A 24,308-nucleotide genomic window follows, 5' to 3' on the forward strand; every position below is an offset into this window, starting at 1 on the left:
CGCATCATCGGCACGGCGATGCAGCTCCAAGGCCCCCACCCCCATTCCCAGGGCCGGGCCGCTTTCAGCTCTGGCTAGAGGATCGCTGTGGGTTCCCCGCCTCTCGGCTTCTGGGCAGGAGCAGACGACTTGGGGAGGCATCCTGGACTTTGTCGGCTGCTCCCGTTCCCCCGGGCTGATCGGGACCCTCCCCGGAGGAGTCAGCCGTGTCTGAGGGTACCGGCTGTGGGCTTGGTACTGCCCGCCGGCCTCCACATATGGTGGCATCCCACGGAAATGCAGACACAGGTTGCGCAGGAACATCTACTGTAATGCCAAAGCTGCTTGCGTGTGTGGATTATGTATATATTGCATTGCAGGGACCAATTGTCCCCAGAATGTGATAAAAACCAGTTATTTTGACCTTGTGGGGACCATTTCTTCAGCCCCCATAAGAGGAAACTCAAGTTAATAAAATTTATCTTATTTTATTTTTATTTTGTTTGGTTACTTAGGGCTGGCTAGGGATTATGGTCATCATTAAGATTAGGGATTTTCCCATAAAATGGAGAGTCCCCACAAAGATATGAATACAAACGTGTGTGTGTGGAAGCATTTGCTAAACACAGTGTGTCGGTCACCTTCTGTCCATGCTGTTACAACCTAAGCCACCAGGAGGTGCTGTGGCCATCATAGAGGTTTGTGCATCATCTAAGACCATTGAAGGACCTCAGGCTTAACATGGAAATTCTGGATCGATGTGTGGCGGCTTTCGTAGCCTTTGGACGAGCCAAACATTAGCTGTCGTGCAAGCTAAATCAGATGCATGTCAAAGCAGTTACGGGCACTGACCGGCGCACATCCACATGCAGGACAGTGAGCGGAGTCTGAACTCGCAAGTGACCCCCCCCCACACAGTCCTGGCTTAGACTGCCACCCACCCTTGGAGCAACAGACCAACACACGAACCCTATCAGATGACACTGTGAGGTTCAGCATGTCCTGATCCAACAAGGACAAAATGAATCCTTTGCCTCAGCCTGCCCTGCATCACCATCGGTCTTGCACTGTGGATGTTTGTTTTGCGATTCCGAACGATGTAGCTCCCCTCAGCAGCTTCATAAGGCTGGAGCTAATAAACACCCCTTTTTAAAAGGTGTTTGAGTAACAATCTCTAAAAACCACAGCTTCTGCAATAATCTCAGTTTCTTTCTTTCTGGAACCTTGTAGAGCTTTCGGCTGCGAGAGTAACCTAAGATCTACAAAAGACATGGAAGGGTGCGCACGCCACGTCCGGCCTCCAGAGGGAGAGGCTCGATCGAATGTGACGCAGGGCGTCAGCGTTCCGGTCAGGTGTGTCATCTCATAATTTGACGCAAATCCATATCGCCAACGGTAGCTGCATGGTAACTGCATCATTCAGCGATTTAAGGAGCTGTGTTAAATCAATGCGAGACTCACAGAAGCAGGATGACGTTACAGACAGACAGACAACCTGCGGTATAAATTAGCGATGAGCTGCTGCAGCGCTAAATAAAAACATTCCCATTCAACCTGGTTTACTTCTTGCAACTGGACCCAGTGCAAAACGTGCTAAAGAAATTCCAGCAATTTGCGTTCCAGTGATGTGACAGTGAGATTCATTCATGAATGGTCAGGTAAATACGGGGTCCTGATTGCTGCGGGTGGCTCACCATCTGCCTTTGTTCCTTTCGGTCCGATGCTCGTTTACATTGTGTCATTGTCCAGGTGCAGACTAGTGGACAGGATAGCATACAGGCGTGCCGTGACTGCGGACTGCTGGAGGGAGCCAGCGTCATTTGTGTAGCGATGGAGTACGGAAGAGTAATTACACACAATAGCATCGTTTGTGTAGCGATGGGGTAAGATAGAGTAATTACCCACAACTGTATCGTTTGTGTAGTGATGGGGTAAGATAGAGTAATTACCCACAACAACATCGTTTGTGTAGCGATGGGGTAAGGTAGAGTTTGTGTAGCGATGGGGTAAGGTAGAGTTTGTGTAGCGATGGGGTAAGGTAGAGTCTGTGTAGTGATGGGGTAAGGTAGAGTTTGTGTAGCGATGGGGTAAGGTAGAGTTTGTGTAGCGATGGGGTAAGGTAGAGTTTGTGTAGTGATGGGGTAAGGTAGAGTCTGTGTAGTGATTGGGTAAGGTAGAGTCTGTGTAGTGATGGGGTAAGGTAGAGTTTGTGTAACGATGGGGTAAGGTAGAGTTTGTGTAGTGATGGGGTAAGGTAGAGTTTGTGTAGTAATGGGGTAAGGTAGAGTTTGTGTAGTGATGGGGTACAGCATTTTGTGACTAGGCCTGAAAAAAACAAAACCAACACTTCAGTTTATACACATTGCTGGGGGAGCTAATCAAAACACCAATTCCAGTCACCTGACTCTGCCCCCTATCGGAAAAGATACGGGATGTTGGCAGGAGTGATACAAGTAGGAACTACTTCAGGCTATTTCAGGCAGCAGTCAGCCAGGTTAATTATATATCTACAACTCTAATTACACAGCGCACTTCAATTAAGCACCAATTTCCCTGTGTAGCGGTTTCAGGAGAATGATGGATGTCAGTAGAGTGTCAGGCCTTCCCGCCGCTTTCAGAAGCCAGCGGGTCTCTGACAGGGTCACCTTTCGGCTGACAGATACCGACGAGCTGGAGAAGCTGAAATGTGACAGGCTGTGGGGTGGGCTGTGTGCACTGGATGGCGCTGTTAGGTACCGTGGAAGTAGTACAGGCAGGGACTGGGAGGCTGCGCGTTCACTGTGACCATCCCACCTGAGACAGGAAGTGCTCCCTGCACTGCTGAGGTCAGCTACACCAGCGAATCGGCGCTGACAGCCAGAGCGCGCGACGTCTAACCAAGCAGGAACATTCAGAACAGCCAGAGAAAAATGCTAATGATGACTCTTAAGCAGCTAAGGCCAAAGCCTTGTTATTTGCTTGTGTACTTTTTCACTGGTAGGATATTTCAGGACAATGATGGACAATAGGCAAGATCCATCCATCCAATTTCTGTAACTACTTGTCGCATTCAGGATAGCGGGGGTTCAGAGCCTGTCCTGGAGGCTACATGTGCAAGGCAGGGAATAACCCAGGATGGGGTACCAACCCATCATAGGGCACAAGGCGAGGAACAACCCAAGATGGGGCACCAACCCATCACAGGGCACAAGGCAGGGAACAACCCAAGATGGGGTACCAACCCATGGGGTACCAACCCATCACAGGGAACAAGGCAGGGAACAACCCAGGATGGGGTACCAACCCATCACAGGGCACAAGGCAGGGAACAACCCAGGATGGGGTACCAACCCATCACAGGGCACATGGCAGGGAACAACCCAGGATGAGGGGCCAACCCATCACAGGGCACACCATGCACTCACACATGCACACCTACGGGCAATTTAGCAACTCCAATTAGCCTCAGCATGTTTTTGGACTGTGGGGGGAAACCGGAGTACCCGGAGGAAACCCCACAACGACATTGGGAGAACATGCAAACTCCACACACATGTGACCCAGGCGGAGACTCGAACCCGGGTCCCAGAGGTGTGAGGCAATTGATTCAAACAGTTGAATAAAATGGTCGATCTTATCTGACGGGGAGGCAGGTGAGCCTGAATGAGGTGTTTGTGGTGGACCAGTTAGGTCAAAGCTGACTTTGGACGGCGGGAGCTGATGGTAGATGGGCAGCTCTGGTCCCCCTGCAGTGGAGAACCGGTCTGCCTCTGCATGAAAGCTGGTTTCCATGGACTTAGGTTGCACGCCTCGCGACGGACGGAGACACCTAAGACGGGCGATCGATCCTGTCGATCGCATCAGGCGACAGCTCGCCCGAGACAGGGGTAAGCGGAAGGGTTTTTGCATACAAAGGGTCCATCTGTCCTTGAGAGGCCAGATCCGGTTTTTCAAGCATTCGACATGTGTCACAGGCTAAGGAAAACTGGAGGGAGAAGCAGAGGGACAGAGGAAAACTCCGCACTCTCCTTCATCCGCGTTGTCATAGCAACTCCACGGGTCTTAGGATAATACAAATAGTCAAGAAAGCATTATGAAATCACCTTCTGGAATCACCTTACATTTTAATTGTTCTTGAAAGCAAGAGACGCTTAAATTCCATCTAAGATCTTGATCATTTTAATAGAGCAGCCTAGCCTTAATGCTAAAGTTAATACCAGGCCTTAAGTGGTATTAAGTTTTATTGCTTATTAGTGATAAATGTGTGTTGAGGCTCATTGTGTATTCTGAGTTAAATGGCCTCTACACATTTACAAACTACTGTTGGGTGATACCTTTGCTCATCATAATGCTGGCACACTGTAAGTGGCAGTATTAGCGGAATTAGCATTAGCAGGAGTTTCCATCTAGAAAGACCATAGGCTATGAAATGACTCTGAATAAGGCGGGGGCTTGGGGGGGGGGCATAAGGTCATGGCCACTTGATGTTTTGCATTTTTAAAGCCCCACCCTCCAGGTCAACTCTGCCTCACTCCAAATCTCATTCCAACAAATTCCTCATCAGGTTGGCAGCCTTGTTAAAGATGCTCCAGAAAGATGCCCCCCCCAATCTCGGTTCGTCCAATGGTCCAAGACAAAGACACGATCCACGGACATCCATGCAGTCCTGAATTGAGTAAATTGCAATAGGAAATTCTGTCTGGTAACAGAGGAGCTGGCTGTTAGGCAGGGGGGGGGTGAAGACATGACACTGGAATTCTAACATCTGTTATTTGATTACCAGACCCACAGGAGCAGCACAGAGCAGAGGGCAGCAGCATAAGGACTCTGCTGGCAGCATAAGGCCTCCATTTGCAGCACAAGGCCACTGCTGACAGCGTAAGGCCTTCATTTGCAGTGCAAGGCCTCTGCTGACAGCGTAAGGCCTCCGTTTGCAGTGTAATGCCTCTGCTGACAGCGTAAGGCCTCTGTTTGCAGTGAAAAGCCTCTGCTGACAGCGTAAGGCCTCTGTTTGCAGTGAAAGGCCTCTGCTGACAGTGTAAGGCCTCCGTTTGCAGTGTAATGCCTCTGCTGACAGTGTAAGGACTCTGCTTGCAGTACAAGGCAGCTGCCGGCAGTATAAGACCCAGCACTCCGGCCTGCAGAAGGAGATTAAGGCTCCACAGTACGCAGTGAGACCTCTTGGTCATGTCGTGGATCAAAACATGTTCCATGAAGCATCCCTCACACTTATCACAGCTGCCTTGTCTGCAGTAAAAATCTACTTAAGCACCACAAGTCTACTGTGTGTCTGAGAACTGGACAAATATTCAATCTGCAGATATTCTTACTTGATTTACCAGAAGGCAGCTATGAGATTTCGTACCATTCCTATTAAATAGGAACTTATATAAAAATAAGAACTTTCGATTAAACAGGAGCCAGTGTGGCTGCAATAGCAAACAGGGCACCCAGTCGCACATCAAGGCGTGTTCATTCAGAGACACCAATCCGCCTAAACTGCAGATCGCCGGACTGAGGGAGGAAACTGATAAGAACATACAACCTGCATTCCTGCACTGCAGCCCACCAGAGCAAGACAGAAGAATCAATAAATACATAATTCAGAGACATGGGAAAGGTCACCAGTCACTAGTGTCATCGCCAGGATGGCCACCATGCAGTGACGCATTCGGGAGCCTGCGGCCGACGCCAGGCTGATAAAACGCGGTTACATCTGGGGCTACGTTAGCACAGAGGCGGGCAACCTTATGCAGAAAGGGCTGCTGTGTGTGCGCGGATTTTCGCTGCAAATCCCTAATTAGATTCCTGATTAGAGGACTGATTGGCTGAGGAGTCCTCACACCTGGGTGTGAACAGCTGACCCAAAGGTCACCCCAAAAACCTGTGTACACACCAGCCATTTGCGGATAAGAGTGCCCCCCCTGTGATGGAAAATCAGGAATTCATCCTACAGGTACATACTGAAATTGTCTTGCACACAGGGGAGGATGTAGGATTTGTTAAGGTGGGGGGGGGGGGGGGGCATTAGAAAGAACATTAAGTCAGGCCCACTGTCCCCAAATAGGAAATACATTAGCAGATTCATTTTGCTACCCGCTTACTACCAATATGGCATAAGAGGGAGCACAAGTCATACAGAGGTGGCAACCTTATCATTAGCCAATGATATGTTTTGAACTGGTGACTGACAGGGTAGGGGCACTCCAGGGACCAATCAGCTTTCAGCAGGGGGCAGTGCCCCTGTGACCTTTGCCCTTGGCTACACACAAGTGAAAACCCATGAGTGGTACATCAGGACTGTGAGAGACCAGCATGCTAATGCTGAGAAACTGAGTTCTGCAGGAGTTTAGATGTTCCTTCTTATGTTCTGATGGATAACTGTGTGGTTGTCATATTAAGGCAAGTATACGGATTAATTAAATCTATCTGTAAACTCGCTGCATGGATAAGGATTATGCTTCAGCTCGAATTAGCCCAAATGCGTGCCTGAGGGAAAATATGGGGGACATCCGGTCCAAAGTTGTGAAAGTTATAAGCAGAGCGCCTTGTGAATATTAGGGCAAAGTCTATGAGCTGGACTTAGCATGTCAGGGACGATCACTTCCCTTTCTTGGTTTCAAATGAGGGGGTTTTAAAAGCAGATGGCTGTAAATGATGGTCTTAGGGCTCTCACCTCCAGTGCAGAATTTTAGTTTTTGAGTTTCTCCCTCTCGCACTGTTGAGCGGTTATTTTTACCACTTTGGGGCGAAGTCACGCAACATCAAAATCTGTTACTTTGGGCGTTAGTATTCGTTATATGGCTTTATGCACAAATAATCATCCTCAAAGGCAAAAATATTCTGTTTCAAGGGTGCTAGAAAAAGTGGAAGCACTGGTTTAGTAGGAAAGTCGGACAGTCCTGGGGAGTTAGAGACAGGGACTCCTGTAAATAACCATGGGATCAAGGGGTTGGGCGGATAAGAGAGGGTCGCCCCCCAGGTCAGATTCAGGCCGGCCACCCTCATTATATGAAAAATATTAAAGGATCATTTAACGTTGCAATAAACGTCTCTTTGCTACTAAGAGCCTAAGATCTTTATCACTTACACACAAAAGTAAAGTTCAAGTATAATCATTGGCAAGTTTTTTTAAGGTGGGGGCACAGTTCATACAGAGGGGCATACCTTATGGTTAGCCAATGATATGTTTCGAATCGGTGAGTGACAGGGGAGGGAGCACTTCGGCGACCAATCAGCTTTCAGCTGGGGCCAGTGCCCCTGTGGCCCCGCCCTTGTATATGCCCCTGAATATAATGTTAACCAGTGGTCAGAAACCAGTCAATAGTAACTTGACAGGACGATCTTATAGACAATCGCTCAACAATCAGATGCTCCCCAGTCAGCCAAAATTAAATATAAATATACTATAAAATATAAACTTAATGCCAAAGTTTTGAACTGACCACAAAAATGCTATTTTTTCAACATGGACTGAGGCTCACTCCTTGCTCACTGCACATCATTAATAAGATGCATAAGATGGCCGAAGCAAGGTGAGGGCCTGCCTGAACCGGGGAGCAGCGAGACTGGAGCTCTCTGCTGAAGCCAAAGCAGACACCGATAATCTGCTCACCACTGAAGCAAGGTGAGGGCCTGCCTGAACCGGGGAGCAGCGAGACTGGAGCTCTCTGCTGAAGCCAAAGCAGATATCGATAATCTGCTCACCACTGAAGCAAGGTGAGGGCCTGCCTGAACCGGGGAGCAGCGAGACTGGAGCTCTCTGCTGAAGCCAAAGCAGACACTGATAATCTGCTCACCACTGAAGCAAGGTGAGGGCCTGCCTGAACCGGGGAGCAGCGAGACTGGAGCTCTCTGCTGAAGCCAAAGCAGACACTGATAATCTGCTCACCACTGAAGCAAGGTGAGGGCCTGCCTGAACCGGGGAGCAGCGAGACTGGAGCTCTCTGCTGAAGCCAAAGCAGATATCGATAATCTGCTCACCACTGAAGCAAGGTGAGGGTCTGCCTGAACCGGGGAGCAGCGAGACTGGAGCTCTCTGCTGAAGCCAAAGCAGACACCGATAATCTGCTCACCACTGAAGCAAGGTGAGGGCCTGCCTGAACCGGGGAGCAGCGAGACTGGAGCTCTCTGCTGAAGCCAAAGCAGACACTGATAATCTGCTCACCACTGAAGCAAGGTGAGGGCCTGCCTGAACCGGGGAGCAGCGAGACTGGAGCTTTCTGCTGAAGCCAAAGCAGATATCGATAATCTGCTCACCACTGAAACATATTTTGTATGACTGAGCATTTTTATGACCGCTTCTCTGTACTTCAAATGTTATGTTATACTATGTTATATAACACATTATGCAACAATATCCTTCACTATATATCGTCAGGGGAAATTCTGAATTCTCACGGATTTTTGCTATGTCGTAAGCATTACGAAAATGAATGTTTTTTAATGTGCCAGAGGCTGTATGTTAGCATGGAGAAAGTGGCACCATATCTGTAGGGCTGGCATATGGGAATTGTGGCATAAATTTCACATGGAAGCAGACTTGTGTTGGGACCTAGCACCCAGCCCTCACTACTGCCTTGCCTGCGGGAACCCAGGAAACATGGGGAATACAGGGAACACAGGGAATGCAGGGAACACAGAGAATACAGGGAACACAGGGAACGCTGGTAATGCAGGGAATGCAGGGAACACAGGGAACGCTGGTAATGCAGGGAACACAGGGAATGCAGGGAACACAGGGAACGCTGGTAATGCAGGGAACACAGGGAATGCAGGGAACACAGGGAACGCTGGTAATACAGGGAATGCAGGGAACACAGGGAACGCTGGTAATGCAGGGAACGCAGGGAACACAGGGAACGCAGGGAACACAGGGACTGCAGGTAACACAGGAAACCCTGGGAATGCAGGGAACACAGGGATCACAGGGAATGCAGGAAACGCTGGTAATGCAGGGAATGCAGGGAACACAGGGAACGCTGGGAATGCAGCGAACACAGGGAACACTGGGAATTCAGGGAACGCTGGGAATTCAAGGAACACAGAGAACGTTGCTAATGCAGGGAATGCAGGGAACACAGGGAACGCTGGTAATGCAGGGAACACAGGGAACGCAGGGAACACAGGGATCACAAGGAACACAGGGATCACATGGAACACAGGGAACGCTGGGAATGCAGGGAACACAGGGAACGCAGGTAACACAGGAAACGCTGGGAATGCAGGGAACACAGGGATCACAGGGAATGCAGGGAATGCAGGGAACACAGGGAACAGCGTGACAGAGACTGGCCTTCTTACACAGATCGCTTGTCATTGGTTAGCATTACTTAAGAATTTAGGAAATTAATATTTTAAATGAAGCTAAGCCCCCCCCCCCCCCCCCCCCCCCCCGCTACTGATGGCACCTTCCATGCCTTTGATACTGAATACTGCTGGACTGACTGACCTTTTTTACTTTTATTTGCGCTACTATTACTGCACTTTGCATCAACAGTGTAATACTATTCCCATGTATATGCGACAATGTTACAGGCCAGTTATTCATTGGTAACTGAGTGCAATACATGCAGATATATGCTGTAATAATGTGTTTATATTTCATACTGTTTGATTGTTCAGTTATGTATGTGAATATTTAGGTATGAATACCCATCCATCCATTTTCTGTCACCACTTGTGGTTGTGGGGACTCTACACATAAGGAACCCTGGAGGAGCCTCGAACCCAGGTCCCAGAGATGTGACACGACAGTGCTAACCACTGCACCATCATACTGTTCCTTATCATCAATTTTTATATGGTTTATTTATTTTCATATTTATATAAGGACATGGTATGGAAGCTGCTACTGAACTCTGTGTAACTCACTTGACCAATATAAATCCAGAATGATCCAGAATAAATGAAAGTTCACAGTTTTTGTGATACTTTTCTTGTTTGATGCCTGTCTGCATGATGTTGATGACATCACAGTTTGGTGGTGCACATCACAGTGCACCACCAGCCGTGCTCCCTGCTTATAATGCACCACCAGCTGTGCTCCCTGGTTATAATGCACCACCAGCTGTGCTCCCTGGTTATAATGCACCACCAGCTGTGCTCCCTGGTTATAATGTACCACCAGCTGTGCTCCCTGGTTATAATGCACCACCAGCTGTGCTCCCTGGTTATAATGTACCACCAGCTGTGCTCCCTGGTTATAATGCACCACCAGCTATGCTCCCTGGTTATAATGCACCACCAGCTGCTTGATGTCCCAGACAAGTTATGACATGTAGAGTTATGAGTCTGTCAGGTACTACAAGGTGCTGAGGACAGCTCTTACTGCCTCACTGAAGTGTTTATAGATGCTGTGAGTACGTCTGTGAGATTTATAGATGTTGTGAGCATGCCTGTGAGCGTTTATAGATGCTGTTAGCGTTTATGGATGCTGTGAGGATGCCTGTGAGGTTTACAGATGGTGTGACTATGCCTGTGAGGTTTATAGATGCTGTGAGCATTCCTGTGAATGTTTATAGATGTTTTTAGCATTTATAGATGCTGTGAGCATGCCTGAGCATTTATAGATGCTGTGAGCATTCCTGTGACTGTCCAGCCCTCTGCTATTGCTAATGAAGTCTGTCTCGCACCTCCTACACATCACAAAGCCTGCATGTGTATCTCTCTGTGTATCTGCATTTGTGTGTAGATGTGTGTGCGTGCATGCGTGAGTGTGTCTGTGTATCTATCTGTGTGTGTGTGTATGTACATATGTGTGTGCATGCGTGTCTGTATGTGTCAATCTGCATGTGTGTATGTGCATATGTGTGGGCATGCGTGTCTGTATGTGTCAATCTGCATGTGTGTATGTGCATATGTGTGGGCATGCGTGTCTGTATGTGTCAATCTGCATGTGTGTATGTGCATATGCGTGTGCATGCGTGTCTGTATGTGTCAATCTGTATGTGTGTATGTACATATGTGTATGCATGGGTGTTTGTATGTGTCAATCTGCATGTGTGTATGTGCATATGTGTGTGCATGCGTGACTGTATGTGTCAATCTGCATGTGTGTATGTGCATATGTGTGTGCATGCGTGTCTGTATGTGTCAATCTGCATGTGTGTATGTGCATATGTGTGTGCATGCGTGTCTGTATGTGTCAATCTGCATGTGTGTATGTGCATATGTGTGTGCATGCGTGTCTGTATGTGTCAATCTGCATGTGTGTATGTGCATATGTGTGTGCATGCGTGTCTGTATGTGTCAATCTGCATGTGTGTATGTGCATATGTGTGTGCATGCGTGTCTGTATGTGTCAATCTGTTCAATTCACAGGCACTCAGATTTAATGTGAATTTGGCTGCTCACAATCCCCATCGCTGCTCACATTCAGCACTGCTGGTCGCATCCCCCCCTGCCTCTGCTCACATTCCCCAGCACTGCTCGCATTCCCCCTGCCACTGCTCACATTCCCCGGCACTGCTCACATTCCCCGGCACTGCTCACATTCCCCGGCACTGCTCGCATTCCCCCCGCCACTGCTCACATTCCCCGGCACTGCTCACATTCCCCGGCACTGCTCACATACCCCGGCACTGCTCACATTCCCCGGCACTGCTCACATTCCCCGGCACTGCTCACATTCCCCGGCACTGCTCACATTCCCCGGCACTGCTCACATTCCCAGCCCCGGCCTACAACATCTCCCTCTTGCCTTGCACGGTCGCCTGCCACCCCTCAGAGCCACGCTGGCCTCCTTCCTCACTCTTGGGTCCCTCCACTGGATGGTCTTTCTCAGGATGCACCACTGCATGCTCCTACCTCCACACCCTGCGCAGTGTCCCTGACAGTGCCTGCAGGGGAGGCTGTATCTCTAATGTCCGAAAATGTTTGCCCGCGCCTATTTGCTACTCGTAAAGGGAGTTCTGCTGCGTCTTGGCAAAGGAAGAGCTTCGTTACTATTTAGTCACTCAGCACTGCGTTTATAGTCACGCCTGTAAAAGTAGCTGCATTTTTACACCCCTCCGCCCCCCCCCCCACACCTCCCCCACTCCTGCAGTGGGCGTAACATGGCCAGAGAACTCCTCTACAATCCTGATGAAGTCTTAAGCCACTCATTACTACTCTCAGGGCGTTTCAAGTTACCACAGTTATTAATCTATACCTTACAGGTAGGGCAAGGGCGGTGAAAAACGCCATTACACTATTTCATCATCTCCTTCATACATCCTTTATTTTTAAATTATTTTTTATTTTTATACTGTTGTTAATTTGTGTGTCTTTGTTATCACTCTATCTTAGTACTGATGTTCTTGTAATGCACATGGCGAATAACATTGATTCTGATAGTGATTACAGGAGGTCCACAGACCTGCAACCTGCACATTACAGGAGGTGCATAGACCTGCAACCTGCACATTGTAGGAGGTGCATAGATCGGCAAACTGCACATTATAGGAGGTGCATAGACCGGCAAACTACATATTACAGGAGGTCCATAGACCTGCAAACTGCACAATACAGGAGGTGCATAGACCATAAAACTGCACATTATAGGAGGTGCATAGACCAGCAAACTACACATTATAGGAGGTGCATAGACCAGCAAACTACACATTATAGGAGGTGCATAGACCAGCAAACTACACATTATAGGAGGTGCATAGACCAGCAAACTACACATTATAGGAGGTGCATAGACCAGCAAACTACACATTATAGGAGGTGCATAGACCAGAAAACTACACATTACAGGAGGTCCATAGACCTGCAAACTGCACATTACAGGAGGTGCATAGACCAGCAAACTGCACATTACAGGAGGTCCCTAGACCTGCGAACTGCACATTATAGGAGGTGCATAGACCTGCAACTTGCACATAACAGGAGGTGCATAGACCTGCAAACTGCAAATTAGAGGAGGTGCATAGACCTGCAAACTGCACATTACAGGAGGTGCATAGACCTGCAAACTGCACATTACAGGAGGTGCATAGATCTGCAAACTGCACATTAATCAGTAAGACAAGACTGAGGCACTGATGCTCTGTTTTGGGAGGTGCACGTTCATTAGGGCTGGAGCCGTCCAATAGGAGCAGGTTCGTTAGGCCTGGAGCCGTCCAATAGGAGCAGGTTTGTTAGGGCGGGAGCCGTCCAATAAGAGCACGTTCGTTTGTTGAGTTGAAGCAGCCCTCGCTGAGCCATGTGCCCCCCTGGTGACAGTGTCCCCCCAGATGGACGTCCGATCTTTCGGGAAGCAGGTGCGACATTAATTATGGCAGGAATGACGGCAGGCCGCACATTCCGGTACATTCCCTCTCCTTTTAATTATCTGCGGGTCCATCCTGGGGAAACGTTCTGCTATAATAACTGATTTCCCTCAGGAAAGATACTTCCAGCTGCCATCTGTAGGCACCCCCCCCCCGCCCAAGCTGAGGATGCAGCAAAGTACAGGGAGGGGGGTCCGGGAGGGTGAGGTCTGGGGTAAGAGCCTAATCAGTGTCACCCAAAATTGCAAAAAAGGAATGGCCAACAATTTTCATTGTCGCCATTCCCCTGCTCAAAAACTCCGCCCCATTCAACAGATCCACCCCCCCTTTATGAAAATCTCATACCTGGCAATCAGATTTGTTCTAGCACTGACACTGAGCCTCATTCGAACCTGGGGCCGACCCTGTAGGTGCTCAGCTGTCTCCAGGTCGTGACCCCACGATGCTCCGAGTAGAAGGCCATAGGGTTTCCACCAGCCTCTCAATGCTGCGTCCCAGCTTTCATCCAGAGGACATTAGGAGTCACGGGGCTGATTAGCATGCAGCTAGGTGACAGTTAACAGATGGGCGTGGCTGGTGCCGTGGTGAGTCGCGCTCCACCCGCTACAGATGCACGCAATCCCATGACTACAGAACAGCATTACACTAGGGGTCCCACACTAATCCTCTTTGAGTAGGAAGCTCGATTAAAATCATACAGAAGGCAGTGTTGCAAAGTCTTAGCTTTGACACCACTCTGTGTTCAACAGTTACTAGTGACAGAAATTAAATGTAAGTAATTAGCATGTTGGGCAGGACTGATGCATTGATTGGTCCAGCCGTGTCACATGGTGTCATAAGTGGGAGGAGCATGGAGCCTTGGCTTATGTGTCGCTTTTGCACATTTGTGTTCTGCGTATTTGGAGGGTTACTCATCACCTAAGCGGATCGAGGCATGGTCACATGGGGCGAACGCAGACCACGGCTCTGGAAATGAATTTAATCCGGGTCGTAATCAAACTGGTGTGGGAGTGCAGCTAATTACTTTGGGAAGAGTTACAGCCGTTTAATTCATTGTCAAGCCTTTGCTCTTTATCCATCTGAGCCTCTGAGCTGGGCAGGTCTATTAATGGGCCCTGTCACAGTGGGGGCCGATTCTCCTGAAGCCAGCACCCCCCTCCGCCGGCCTTCCCTTCTCTGCCCACCCCACGTGCCTGGCAATACGCAGCACACCAACCTCTCAGTGTCCCCAACCTTTAACAGCAGCGTAACACGATGTACTTGTATTTGGAAGGTTGCTGGTTTGAATCCCATGTTTTGCAGAGTGATTTATGTGCTGGATGCCTAAGCAAGACCGTTAGACCCCACTTGACCCTGAGATCATCTGACTCTATTTTAAAATGTGACATATTCTTGAGACCTATACTTGAGACATATTCTAAGTAATACAATGCACCGGTGTGATTGCACTCTTAATAAGACACACAAACACACAACAGCATGCCCGAGTGGTATAGCACAGGGTCAGTGCACGTCCAGCAGCCTGGGAGCGATTGGGGTGATGGGTCATGTTGAAGGGTCCCCATACAGCACCGGCCTGCCAGCACTGGGATTCAAACCAGCAACCATCTGATTACAGGCACAGAGTCCTAACCGTACGATCTACATGCTCTTCGCCTGCTTTCAGAGTTCAGCCGACAGACGCCTACAGACGGTGGGCACTAGTGACCCCTTGGAGTAGCTGGAAAGCAAGTTTCTCAAAGTCAAAGGTGCAGCAAGAGAGTGAAAAGAAAGATAGTTCCCTCATTTCTCTGCTCCGCTTCGCCCGTATCCTCTCCCTTAGCCTTGTGGGAAAAAAACAACCCTCCTTGAATACAAAACAACACTGCAGTAGAACATGGAGCCAGGGAGCGTTTCCTCACCACCCGTTAAAGTCTTAAGCGTTACAGTCAGTAAACTGCAGCTTAATGAGGATGGCACGGAGCTCGCTGATTAACTGGGCTCACATCCTGAAATCTAACCTCGCCGGATTACCTCTGAATTCCCCCCATTTTCAGCCTCAGTCATTCCACGTTTGGCAGACTTTTAAAACCGTTGTGCCACAATTTAATTTTCATTTGGTTGGTTGGTTAAAATTTATGGCGAGACGAGAGAATGACATTAAAAAGCCAGGTAGCAGAGGGTGAGACTAACCAGCCACGTGACAAGTTTCCTGACAACACGAATGAGCGGTGAGTCACTGCTCTCAGCAGAATCATTCACAGGTTACGACACGCATGACGACATGTGACAGCCGTGAAGGGCGGCCCCAGGGTCTGCTTTCAAGGTTCGACCGGCTGCACAAAGACTAGCAAAGCATTCTGGATAGAAAGGGATCACATGACATGGGAGTAGGAGGAAGGAGTAGGGGCGTTACTCTGGGACATGACTTGAGAATTTCGTCAGGGATGAGTTAAAGAACTTAAGAGTGGAAAGGCGGTGATGTGGGGCTGAATGGGTTAGGATGTATGCTGGTGATCAGGAGGTTGTTGGTTCAAGCCCCAGGGTTGAAAAAGGAAATTTATTGTTGGGTCCTTAAGCAAGGCCCGTAGCCACAAAATACTCTAGAAACTGGTTGACCCTACATTCTTAAAAAGAAAATAAAAGGATGTCACGTTGGATTAAAGCAGCTAAATAAAGTAAAAATTATACAAAGGGCCCAGCTGGGTGTCAGGGTTTGGATGTGCTTACTGGGCGGAAGAAGAAAGAAAACTCTTATCCAAGGACTGAGAAAAAGAGTGAATGGAGAGAGGGAGCCTGTCGCTGTACCCAAAGCACAGTCACATAAAAATGAGGTGAGGGAGCCCGTCGCCGTACCCAAAGCACAGTCACATAAAAATGAGGTGAGGGAGCCCGTCGCCGTACCCAAAGCACAGTCACATAAAAATGAGGTGAGGGAGCCCGTCGCCGTACCCAAAGCACAGTCACATAAAAATGAGGTGAGGGAGCCCGTCGCCGTACCCAAAGCACAGTCACATAAAAATGAGGTGAGGGAGCCCGTCGCCGTACCCAAAGCACAGTCACATAATAATGGGGTGAGGGAGCCCGTCGCCGTACCCAAAGCACAGTCACATAAAAATGGGGTGAGGGAGCCCGTTGCCGTACCCAAAGCACAGTCACATAAAAATGGGGTGAGGGAGCCCGTCGCCGTACCCAAAGCACAGTCACATAAACATGGGGTGAGGGAGCCCGTCGCCGTACCCAAAGCACAGTCACATAAACATGGGGTGAGGGAGCCCGTCGCCGTACCCAAAGCACAGTCACATAAACATGGGGTGAGGGAGCCCGTCGCCGTACCCAAAGCACAGTCACATAAACATGGGGTGAGGGAGCCCGTCGCCGTACCCAAAGCACAGTCACATAAACATGGGGTGAGGGAGCCCGTCGCCGTACCCAAAGCACAGTGACATAAAAATGGGGTGAGGGAGCCCGTCGCCGTACCCAAAGCACAGTCACATAAAAATGGGGTGAGGGAGCCCGTCGCCGTACCCAAAGCACAGTCACATAAACATGGGGTGATGGAGCCCGTCGCCGTACCCAAAGCACAGTCACATAAACATGGGGTGAGGGAGCCCGTCGCCGTACCCAAAGCACAGTCACATAAAAATGCGGTGAGGGAGCCCGTCGCCGTACCCAAAGCACAGTCACATAAAAATGGGGTGAGGGAGCCCGTCGCCGTACCCAAAGCACAGTCACATAAACATGCGGTGAGGGAGCATGTCGCCGTACCCAAAGCACAGTCACATAAAAATGGGGTGAGGGAGCCCGTCGCCGTACCCAAAGCACAGTCACATAAAAATGGGGTGAGGGAGCCCGTCGCCGTACCCAAAGCACAGTGACATAATAATGAGGTGAGGCAGCCCGTCGCCGTACCCAAAGCACAGACACATAAACATGGGGTGAGGGAGTCCGTCGCCGTACCCAAAGCACAGTCACATAAAAATGGGGTGAGGGAGCCCGTCGCCGTACCCAAAGCACAGTCACATAAACATGGGGTGAGGGAGCCCGTCGCCGTACCCAAAGCACAGTCACATAAAAATGGGGTGAGGGAGCCCGTCGCCGTACCCAAAGCACAGTCACATAAACATGGGGTGAGGGAGCCCGTCGCCGTACCCAAAGCACAGTGACATAATAATGAGGTGAGGGAGCCCGTCGCCGTACCCAAAGCACAGTCACATAAACATGGGGTGAGGGAGCCCGTCGCCGTACCCAAAGCACAGTCACATAAACATGCGGTGAGGGAGCCTGTCGCCGTACCCAAAGCACAGTCACATAAAAATGGGGTGAGGGAGCCCGTCGCCGTACCCAAAGCACAGTCACATAAAAATGGGGTGAGGGAGCCCGTCGCCGTACCCAAAGCACAGTGACATAATAATGAGGTGAGGGAGCCCGTCGCCGTACCCAAAGCACAGTCACATAAAAATGGGGTGAGGGAGCCCGTCGCCGTACCCAAAGCACAGTGACATAATAATGAGGTGAGGGAGCCCGTCGCCGTACCCAAAGCACAGACACATAATAATGAGGTGAGGGAGCCCGTCGCCGTACCCAAAGCACAGTCACATAAACATGGGGTGAGGGAGCCCGTCGCCGTACCCAAAGCACAGTCACATAAACATGGGGTGAGGGAGCCCGTCGCCGTACCCAAAGCACAGTCACATAAACATGGGGTGAGGGAGCCCGTCGCCGTACCCAAAGCACAGTCACATAAACATGGGGTGAGGGAGCCCGTCGCCGTACCCAAAGCACAGTCACATAAACATGGGGTGAGGGAGCCCGTCGCCGTACCCAAAGCACAGTCACATAAACATGGGGTGAGGGAGCCCGTCGCCGTACCCAAAGCACAGTCACATAAAAATGGGGTGAGGGAGCCCGTCGCCGTACCCAAAGCACAGTCACATAAAAATGGGGTGAGGGAGCCCGTCGCCGTACCCAAAGCACAGTCACATAAAAATGGGGTGAGGGAGCCCGTCGCCGTACCCAAAGCACAGTCACATAAAAATGGGGTGAGGGAGCCCGTCGCCGTACCCAAAGCACAGTCACATAAACATGGGGTGAGGGAGCCCGTCGCCGTACCCAAAGCACAGTCACATAAACATGGGGTGAGGGAGCCCGTCGCCGTACCCAAAGCACAGTCACATAAACATGGGGTGAGGGAGCCCGTCGCCGTACCCAAAGCACAGTCACATAAAAATGAGGTGAGGGAGCCCGTCGCCGTACCCAAAGCACAGTCACATAAAAATGGGGTGAGGGAGCCCGTCGCCGTACCCAAAGCACAGTCACATAAAAATGGGGTGAGGGAGCCCATCGCCGTACCCAAAGCACAGTCACATAAAAATGAGGTGAGGGAGCCCGTCGCCGTACCCAAAGCACAGTCACATAAACATGCGGTGAGGGAGCCCGTCGCCGTACCCAAAGCACAGTCACATAAAAATGGGGTGAGGGAGCCCGTCGCCGTACCCAAAGCACAGTCACATAAAAATGCAGAAAGAATAAAAACACAATTTCCATCCCATCTTTCTCAAGTCTAGAGTTAATTTATTTGCTACGTAAAGGTGTCAACCTATCATTCTGTTATTATTTTTGCCTTTGTTATGTTCTACCTTCTATGATAACGAACAACTCTAATGAAATGTTTTTAATTGTTTTTAGCTGGAGATAATCACACATCCACTATCTATAAATATTCATCTTTTGATTAGCAGAGCTGTCTGCCGGGCCTGTGAAACAGATCCTTTTGTTTTCATTGTTAGTTTTTAAATCTGCTGGATCAGGGCGGTGGCGCAGTCTGGACTGTTTAATCTCCACGATACCAAACACCCACACTTCCTCATCTGACTGAGGGTCCTATTCATTAATATTGCGGTTTTTTTTTTTAACCAAGATGGCCGTCCACTTCGTCTAGTGTGATGATTTATGTGACAGATACCCTGTCCTTCAATTCACAGTCAAAAACTCTTGTATACTGATGCGTCAGGAACTCACTGGGAAACACTGCATAAAAACGTGTTAAGAAACACCACAAGCAGCTGATGATTTCCAACTTTCCATTTTTATTTTGCTGAATTATCACTGTAAAGTCCGTAAACTGTTTTTTTTTTTTTCTGCCAGCATTATGCAGACGTTGTTTAGAGGCTAAGACAGATTACAGCATCACAGTGAGATGGACAGGAAGCGAGCAGATGATTCTCTGCAGTGCAATGCACTGCGCAAGCTGGGCGAGAGTCAGGGAGAGGCAAGGTTGTCGTGGAGACGGCCCTAGTGGGGCTGCGCGTCAGATTGTATGCGGCGCCTTCTCCAGCTGTGAGGCATCTGCCAGGATCGGTGCTTCTGTGAACTCCACCGCATAAACACCCTGGCCATCACACCGCCAGTGTGACCACATTACCTCTGCCACCCTGCAGGTGGCACCCTGCTCCCCAGTGTAGCATTTGCTAAACATCCATTCCAACATTATGCAGTCTCCATGTGGGGCTGGGGTGCAAAAAAATGCCTCTCCTCATGCAAATGTCTTAGAGGTTCCCACAGGGACTGAAATTACCAGGTGCTGCGCTCCTGTCTATGCGGTGAAGGTTCCCACAATAATGACTGTAGCATGTCGGGTTTCCTGCTATATTGCTTTATCATGGCACAAAACAAACCTATTCGGGCAGCGTGTGCAGAACACGGTGCCTGAAATATAACTGGCAACGCGATTGGTCAGCAGTCAGATGAAACTGGCCAAGCGATTGGCTGGGAGGGGAAGAAAAAGCAGTACAGTGATTGCTTAAAGAGTTACCACCTACAGAGCTGACATGAGAAAGCCTTGTCATATAGAGATGGAACCTCTCCTTGACTCTGGAGAGAGCTTCAATCTCAATCTCACTGGCTCTGAACAGAGACAGGCTAACCTTGAGCTACGAGGCCTCTCTGCTCTCCTGAAGCAGAAATTAATTGTCCAGTAAATGATGATACAAATTACAGAAAACAACCAAAACGTATAAACAGAAGCCCAAAGAGGGAGAATGTCTGTTCGGAGACACGCAGACAGTAGAAACCTTGAGATAAATGAGAAGCAGGGCTTGGCCTTGTTCCTGTATCCGCAAGGCATGCTGGGATTACTGCCAGACATGTTAACACTCGGGTGGACCCCTTCCCATTTGTAGTCTGCCATCGTTAATAATTCCATGAATTCTAGTTCTAGAACCGCTGAAGCAGCCCATCCCAGGAAGCACAGGGTCTTCCCCGGACTGGACACCATAAACATCAAACTCAATGTAGGGACACCATTTTACCTAGTGGCTTGTCTTTGGTCTGGCAAAGGAAGGTAGGGACAATGCAGCCCAGAGCGCCCAAAACCCCCACCTCCCACGCCCAAAACCCCCACCCCCCGCGCCCAAAACCCCCACCCCCCGCGCCCAAAACCCCCGGCCCCCGCGCCCAAAACCCCCACCCCCCGCGCCCAAAACCCCCGGCCCCCGCGCCCAAAACCCCCACCCCCCACGCCCAAAACCCCCACCTCCCACGCCCAAAACCCCCACCCCCCACGCCCAAAACCCCCACCCCCCGCGCCCAAAACCCCCACCTCCCACGCCCAAAACCCCCAGCCCCCGCGCCCAAACCCCCGGCCCCCGCGGCCAAAACCCCCACCCCCCACGCCCAAAACCCCCACCCCCCGCGCCCAAACCCCCGGCCCCCGCGGCCAAAACCCCCACCCCCCCACGCCCAAAACCCCCGGCCCCCGCGCCCAAAACCCCCGGCCCCCGCGCCCAAAACCCCCACCCCCCCTCGCCCAAAACCCCCGGCCCCCGCGGCCAAGACCCCCGGCCCCCGCGGCCAAGACCCCCGGCCCCCGCGCCCAAAACCCCCACCCCCCCGCGCCCAAAACCCCCACCCCCCGCGCCCAAAACCCCCACCCCCCGCGCCCAAAACCCCCAGTCCCCGCGCCCAAAACCCCCACCCCCCGCACCCAAAACCCCCAGCCCCCGCGCCCAAAACCCCCAACATATGAAGCTGCCCGCTTTGCTTCACTTCGCTTTTGCACGCTTTTTCCAGATCATGGGGGGCCTGCACCCCTATCCCTCGCCCTGTGCAACACGCCATTCCAGGTGAGGATTCAAACCCACAACCTGGAGGTAGCGAAGCCCCAGCGCTACCTCCGTGACACTGTGCTTTAATGGTTATTATACGGGCCTAGTGGTTATTCATAGTAACAGGAACTGTATCTCACATATAAAAGCCGTCCTTGGAAGTCAAACGGGATTTTTTGTGGTATATCACTAGCCCACGCTGATCCATGACTAAAGCTTTCGGAAAAGCATCCAGACGAAGCCCACTTTGCCATCCTCACGAATCCCGGCCTGCAAAGATGACACGCGTCCGTGGAAACAGCGGCGGGAACGAGGGCGGCCTCAGCCCGGATCACACCGAACGCATTTCCTGTGCGGGGGGGGCGAGGAGACTTGGCCTAGCCAGGTGGGACACGCAGCCGGATCTGGATTACGAGGGGGATCACGCTGATCTCCTCCCGTCTGCTCACTAGGGGGCGGTGTGGATTTTTTCTCCGAGGAGGGGATCACGGTTCAAATGAGTCACGGGTGCTTCGCCGCCATTTCCGAAAAACGTGAGCACCCGCCTCAGCTCTCCGTGTTTCTCTTTGCCCTTCCTCCATCTCTTTCAGTTTGACCACGCCCCCATTTTGCATTTGTTGGGTGAGGCTCCATCCCACACGCATCGCTGTCCACAGCACGGCCGATCACTGGGCTGCAGGAGTCAGCTGCGGGTTCACTGCACTCAGGTATTCCATAACGTTTGCCCGGCCGTCTAGCGGATTCTCTGCAAATTGATTTTCCGTGAAGCTAGCCAGCGGCTTTTAGGGAAGGTGTAAATCTAACTGCTAACAATGAACCAAAGGCTTCTGGCTAACAGGCTGTACCTTCATACTTCATAATTTGAAGAATTTGATATATTTCTTATATAACATCAATACCTCTTGCTGCGATAAACATATTTTTATACGTGGTACGTGACTCACAGCGCAAACATGTCGGTGGGGGATTTCTTTGCCGAGTCGGTCGTGACTGGGATCCACTGGCATGTGCGGGAGCCGATGCCCTGCCAGCGTATGCGGCTCTTCTAGATCGGAAACGAGGAGCAGGGGGAACGAGGAGTGGGGGAAATGAGGAGCGGGGAAAATGAGGAGCGGGGGAAATAAGGAGGGGGAAACGAGGACGGGGAAATGAGGAGTGGGGGAAATGAGGAGCGGGGGAAATAAGGAGAGGGAAATGAGGAGCAGTGTAAATAAGGAGGGGGAAACGAGGAGGGGGAAATGAGGAGTGGGGGAAATGAGGAGCGGGGGAAATAAGGAGAGGGAAATGAGGAGCAGTGTAAATAAGGAGGGGGAAACGAGGAGGGGGAAATGAGGAGTGGGGGAAATGAGGAGCGGGGGAAATAAGGAGAGGGAAATGAGGAGCAGTGTAAATAAGGAGGGGGAACGAGGAGGGGGAAATGAGGAGCAGGGGAAATAAGGAGAGGGAAATGAGGAGCAGTGTAAATAAGGAGGGGGAAACGAGGAGGGGGAAATGAGGAGTGGGGGAAATGAGGAGCGGGGGAAATAAGGAGAGGGAAATGAGGAGCAGTGTAAATAAGGAGGGGGAACGAGGAGGGGGAAATGAGGAGCGGGGGAAGCACAGAGCAGGGGAAATGAGGAGTGGGGGAAATGAGGAGTGATGGGGAAATGAGGAGTGATGGGGAAAGGAGAAATGGGGGAACCATCTCCCTGGCCGTTTCCTTCACTCCTTTCGTCTGCCTCGGTGTCGCGAGCGGATGCAGCTCGGCTGAATAAGGACGCTGCCGACAGCGTGACAGCTGGCTCCGGCCGCTGGGTTCTGTCGGGGCGCCGCAACTCGGGTTGCTAATTGGTACCGAGGGGCTCCCAGGTGGCTGGTGAGCGGGGCCGGCCCCTCCCCCCTCCCTTCCTCACTGCGGATGACTCATAGATCGCATAGATAATCCATCACAGCACACAGAAGATGTGGAAGGTTTCCCAGGCAAGCCACGGGCGGGGCCACAGGAGCACTGGCCCCAGCCGAAAGCTGATTGGCCCCTGGAGTGCCCAGCGCCTGCCACTCACTGATTCAAAACATATCATTGGGTGATGTTGGCTCCTCTGTACGAATTACGGCCCTTCTTATGCCCCCTACTTCAGAAGAATCCTAAAATCAAACCCAGCGAACCAGAAGGTTCTCTAGCATAGTCCCTGTGCTCCTCACAGCCCAAAAGCTTGACGTCCTGCACTGCTTCAATACTCATTCATCATTAATCGATGAGCAGCACCTCTGGCGCCCACAGATCTCCACCAATCAGTGACACACACACACGCATGCACACACACACACACACACACACACACACACACGTTGTCCTTACACCGCAGCCAAGTGGCTGGTTTCCCATGCGGTCACCCCTGTGTGGTTTACTGCAGATGCCTGCCACATGCTAAATACCATCAATCCTTCATGGATTTTCAGAAGGAAGGGACAGGGATCTGTGGGGGCCGTCGGGAGAACAGCGCATGGCTGGCGGGGTTGCCGATGCCCCAAACTGTCACATCCTACAGCCCAGAAATGGAAATGAATCTCAGGAATGAACATCAGGAATGACCGATAACACTCTGAGCGGGCAGCCGCAGCCGGCGGCCAAAGCTCAGGGCCAAAGGCCTGCTGGGGACCTTCAGCGCTCCCATTCGGTGAGCCAAGGGAGGATTTGGGGGGGGGGGGGGGGTATTTAGTCTGAAGCTCCGCCCACGCGAGCACAACCGGAAGCTCGGCAGGTGGAGTCGCCTGTGTGCGTGCGGGACAGACGGGGGGAGCGAGGGCAGCCCCCCCTCCGAGCGTCAGCAGCACATCCCACCACTCATTAAAACCGGCATCGCGGCTGCAGCGCTGAGGCAGGCGCCGGCAAAAATAATTGGGGGCAGTCGTGGCTTTTCCATGGAGAGAGAGCAGAGAGAGGGAGACAGCGGGAGCCAATGGGAAAAGGGCAAGCGGTGAGGCTGAGTGATGATTGGACGACACTAATGACTGGAAAAGCTGCAGAGCT

The 24,308-nt window shown here is 51.0% G+C and overlaps 1 protein-coding gene and 1 long non-coding RNA gene across 2 annotated transcripts in view; one reads left to right on the top strand and one right to left on the bottom strand.

The window, feature by feature from the left end:
• The window catches only part of LOC125720187 (neurexin-1-like), a 609,464-nt gene that overhangs the window by 63,048 nt on the left and 522,108 nt on the right, over positions 1-24,308 (bottom strand).
• Positions 535-2,401, top strand: LOC125720197 (uncharacterized). Its single transcript, XR_007385381.1, has 3 exons — positions 535-1,990; positions 2,045-2,125; positions 2,207-2,401. It is a non-coding gene; the product is annotated as an uncharacterized LOC125720197 (long non-coding RNA).

This window comes from Brienomyrus brachyistius, chromosome 24, assembly GCF_023856365.1.
Source record: "Brienomyrus brachyistius isolate T26 chromosome 24, BBRACH_0.4, whole genome shotgun sequence".
NCBI lineage: Eukaryota > Metazoa > Chordata > Actinopteri > Osteoglossiformes > Mormyridae > Brienomyrus > Brienomyrus brachyistius.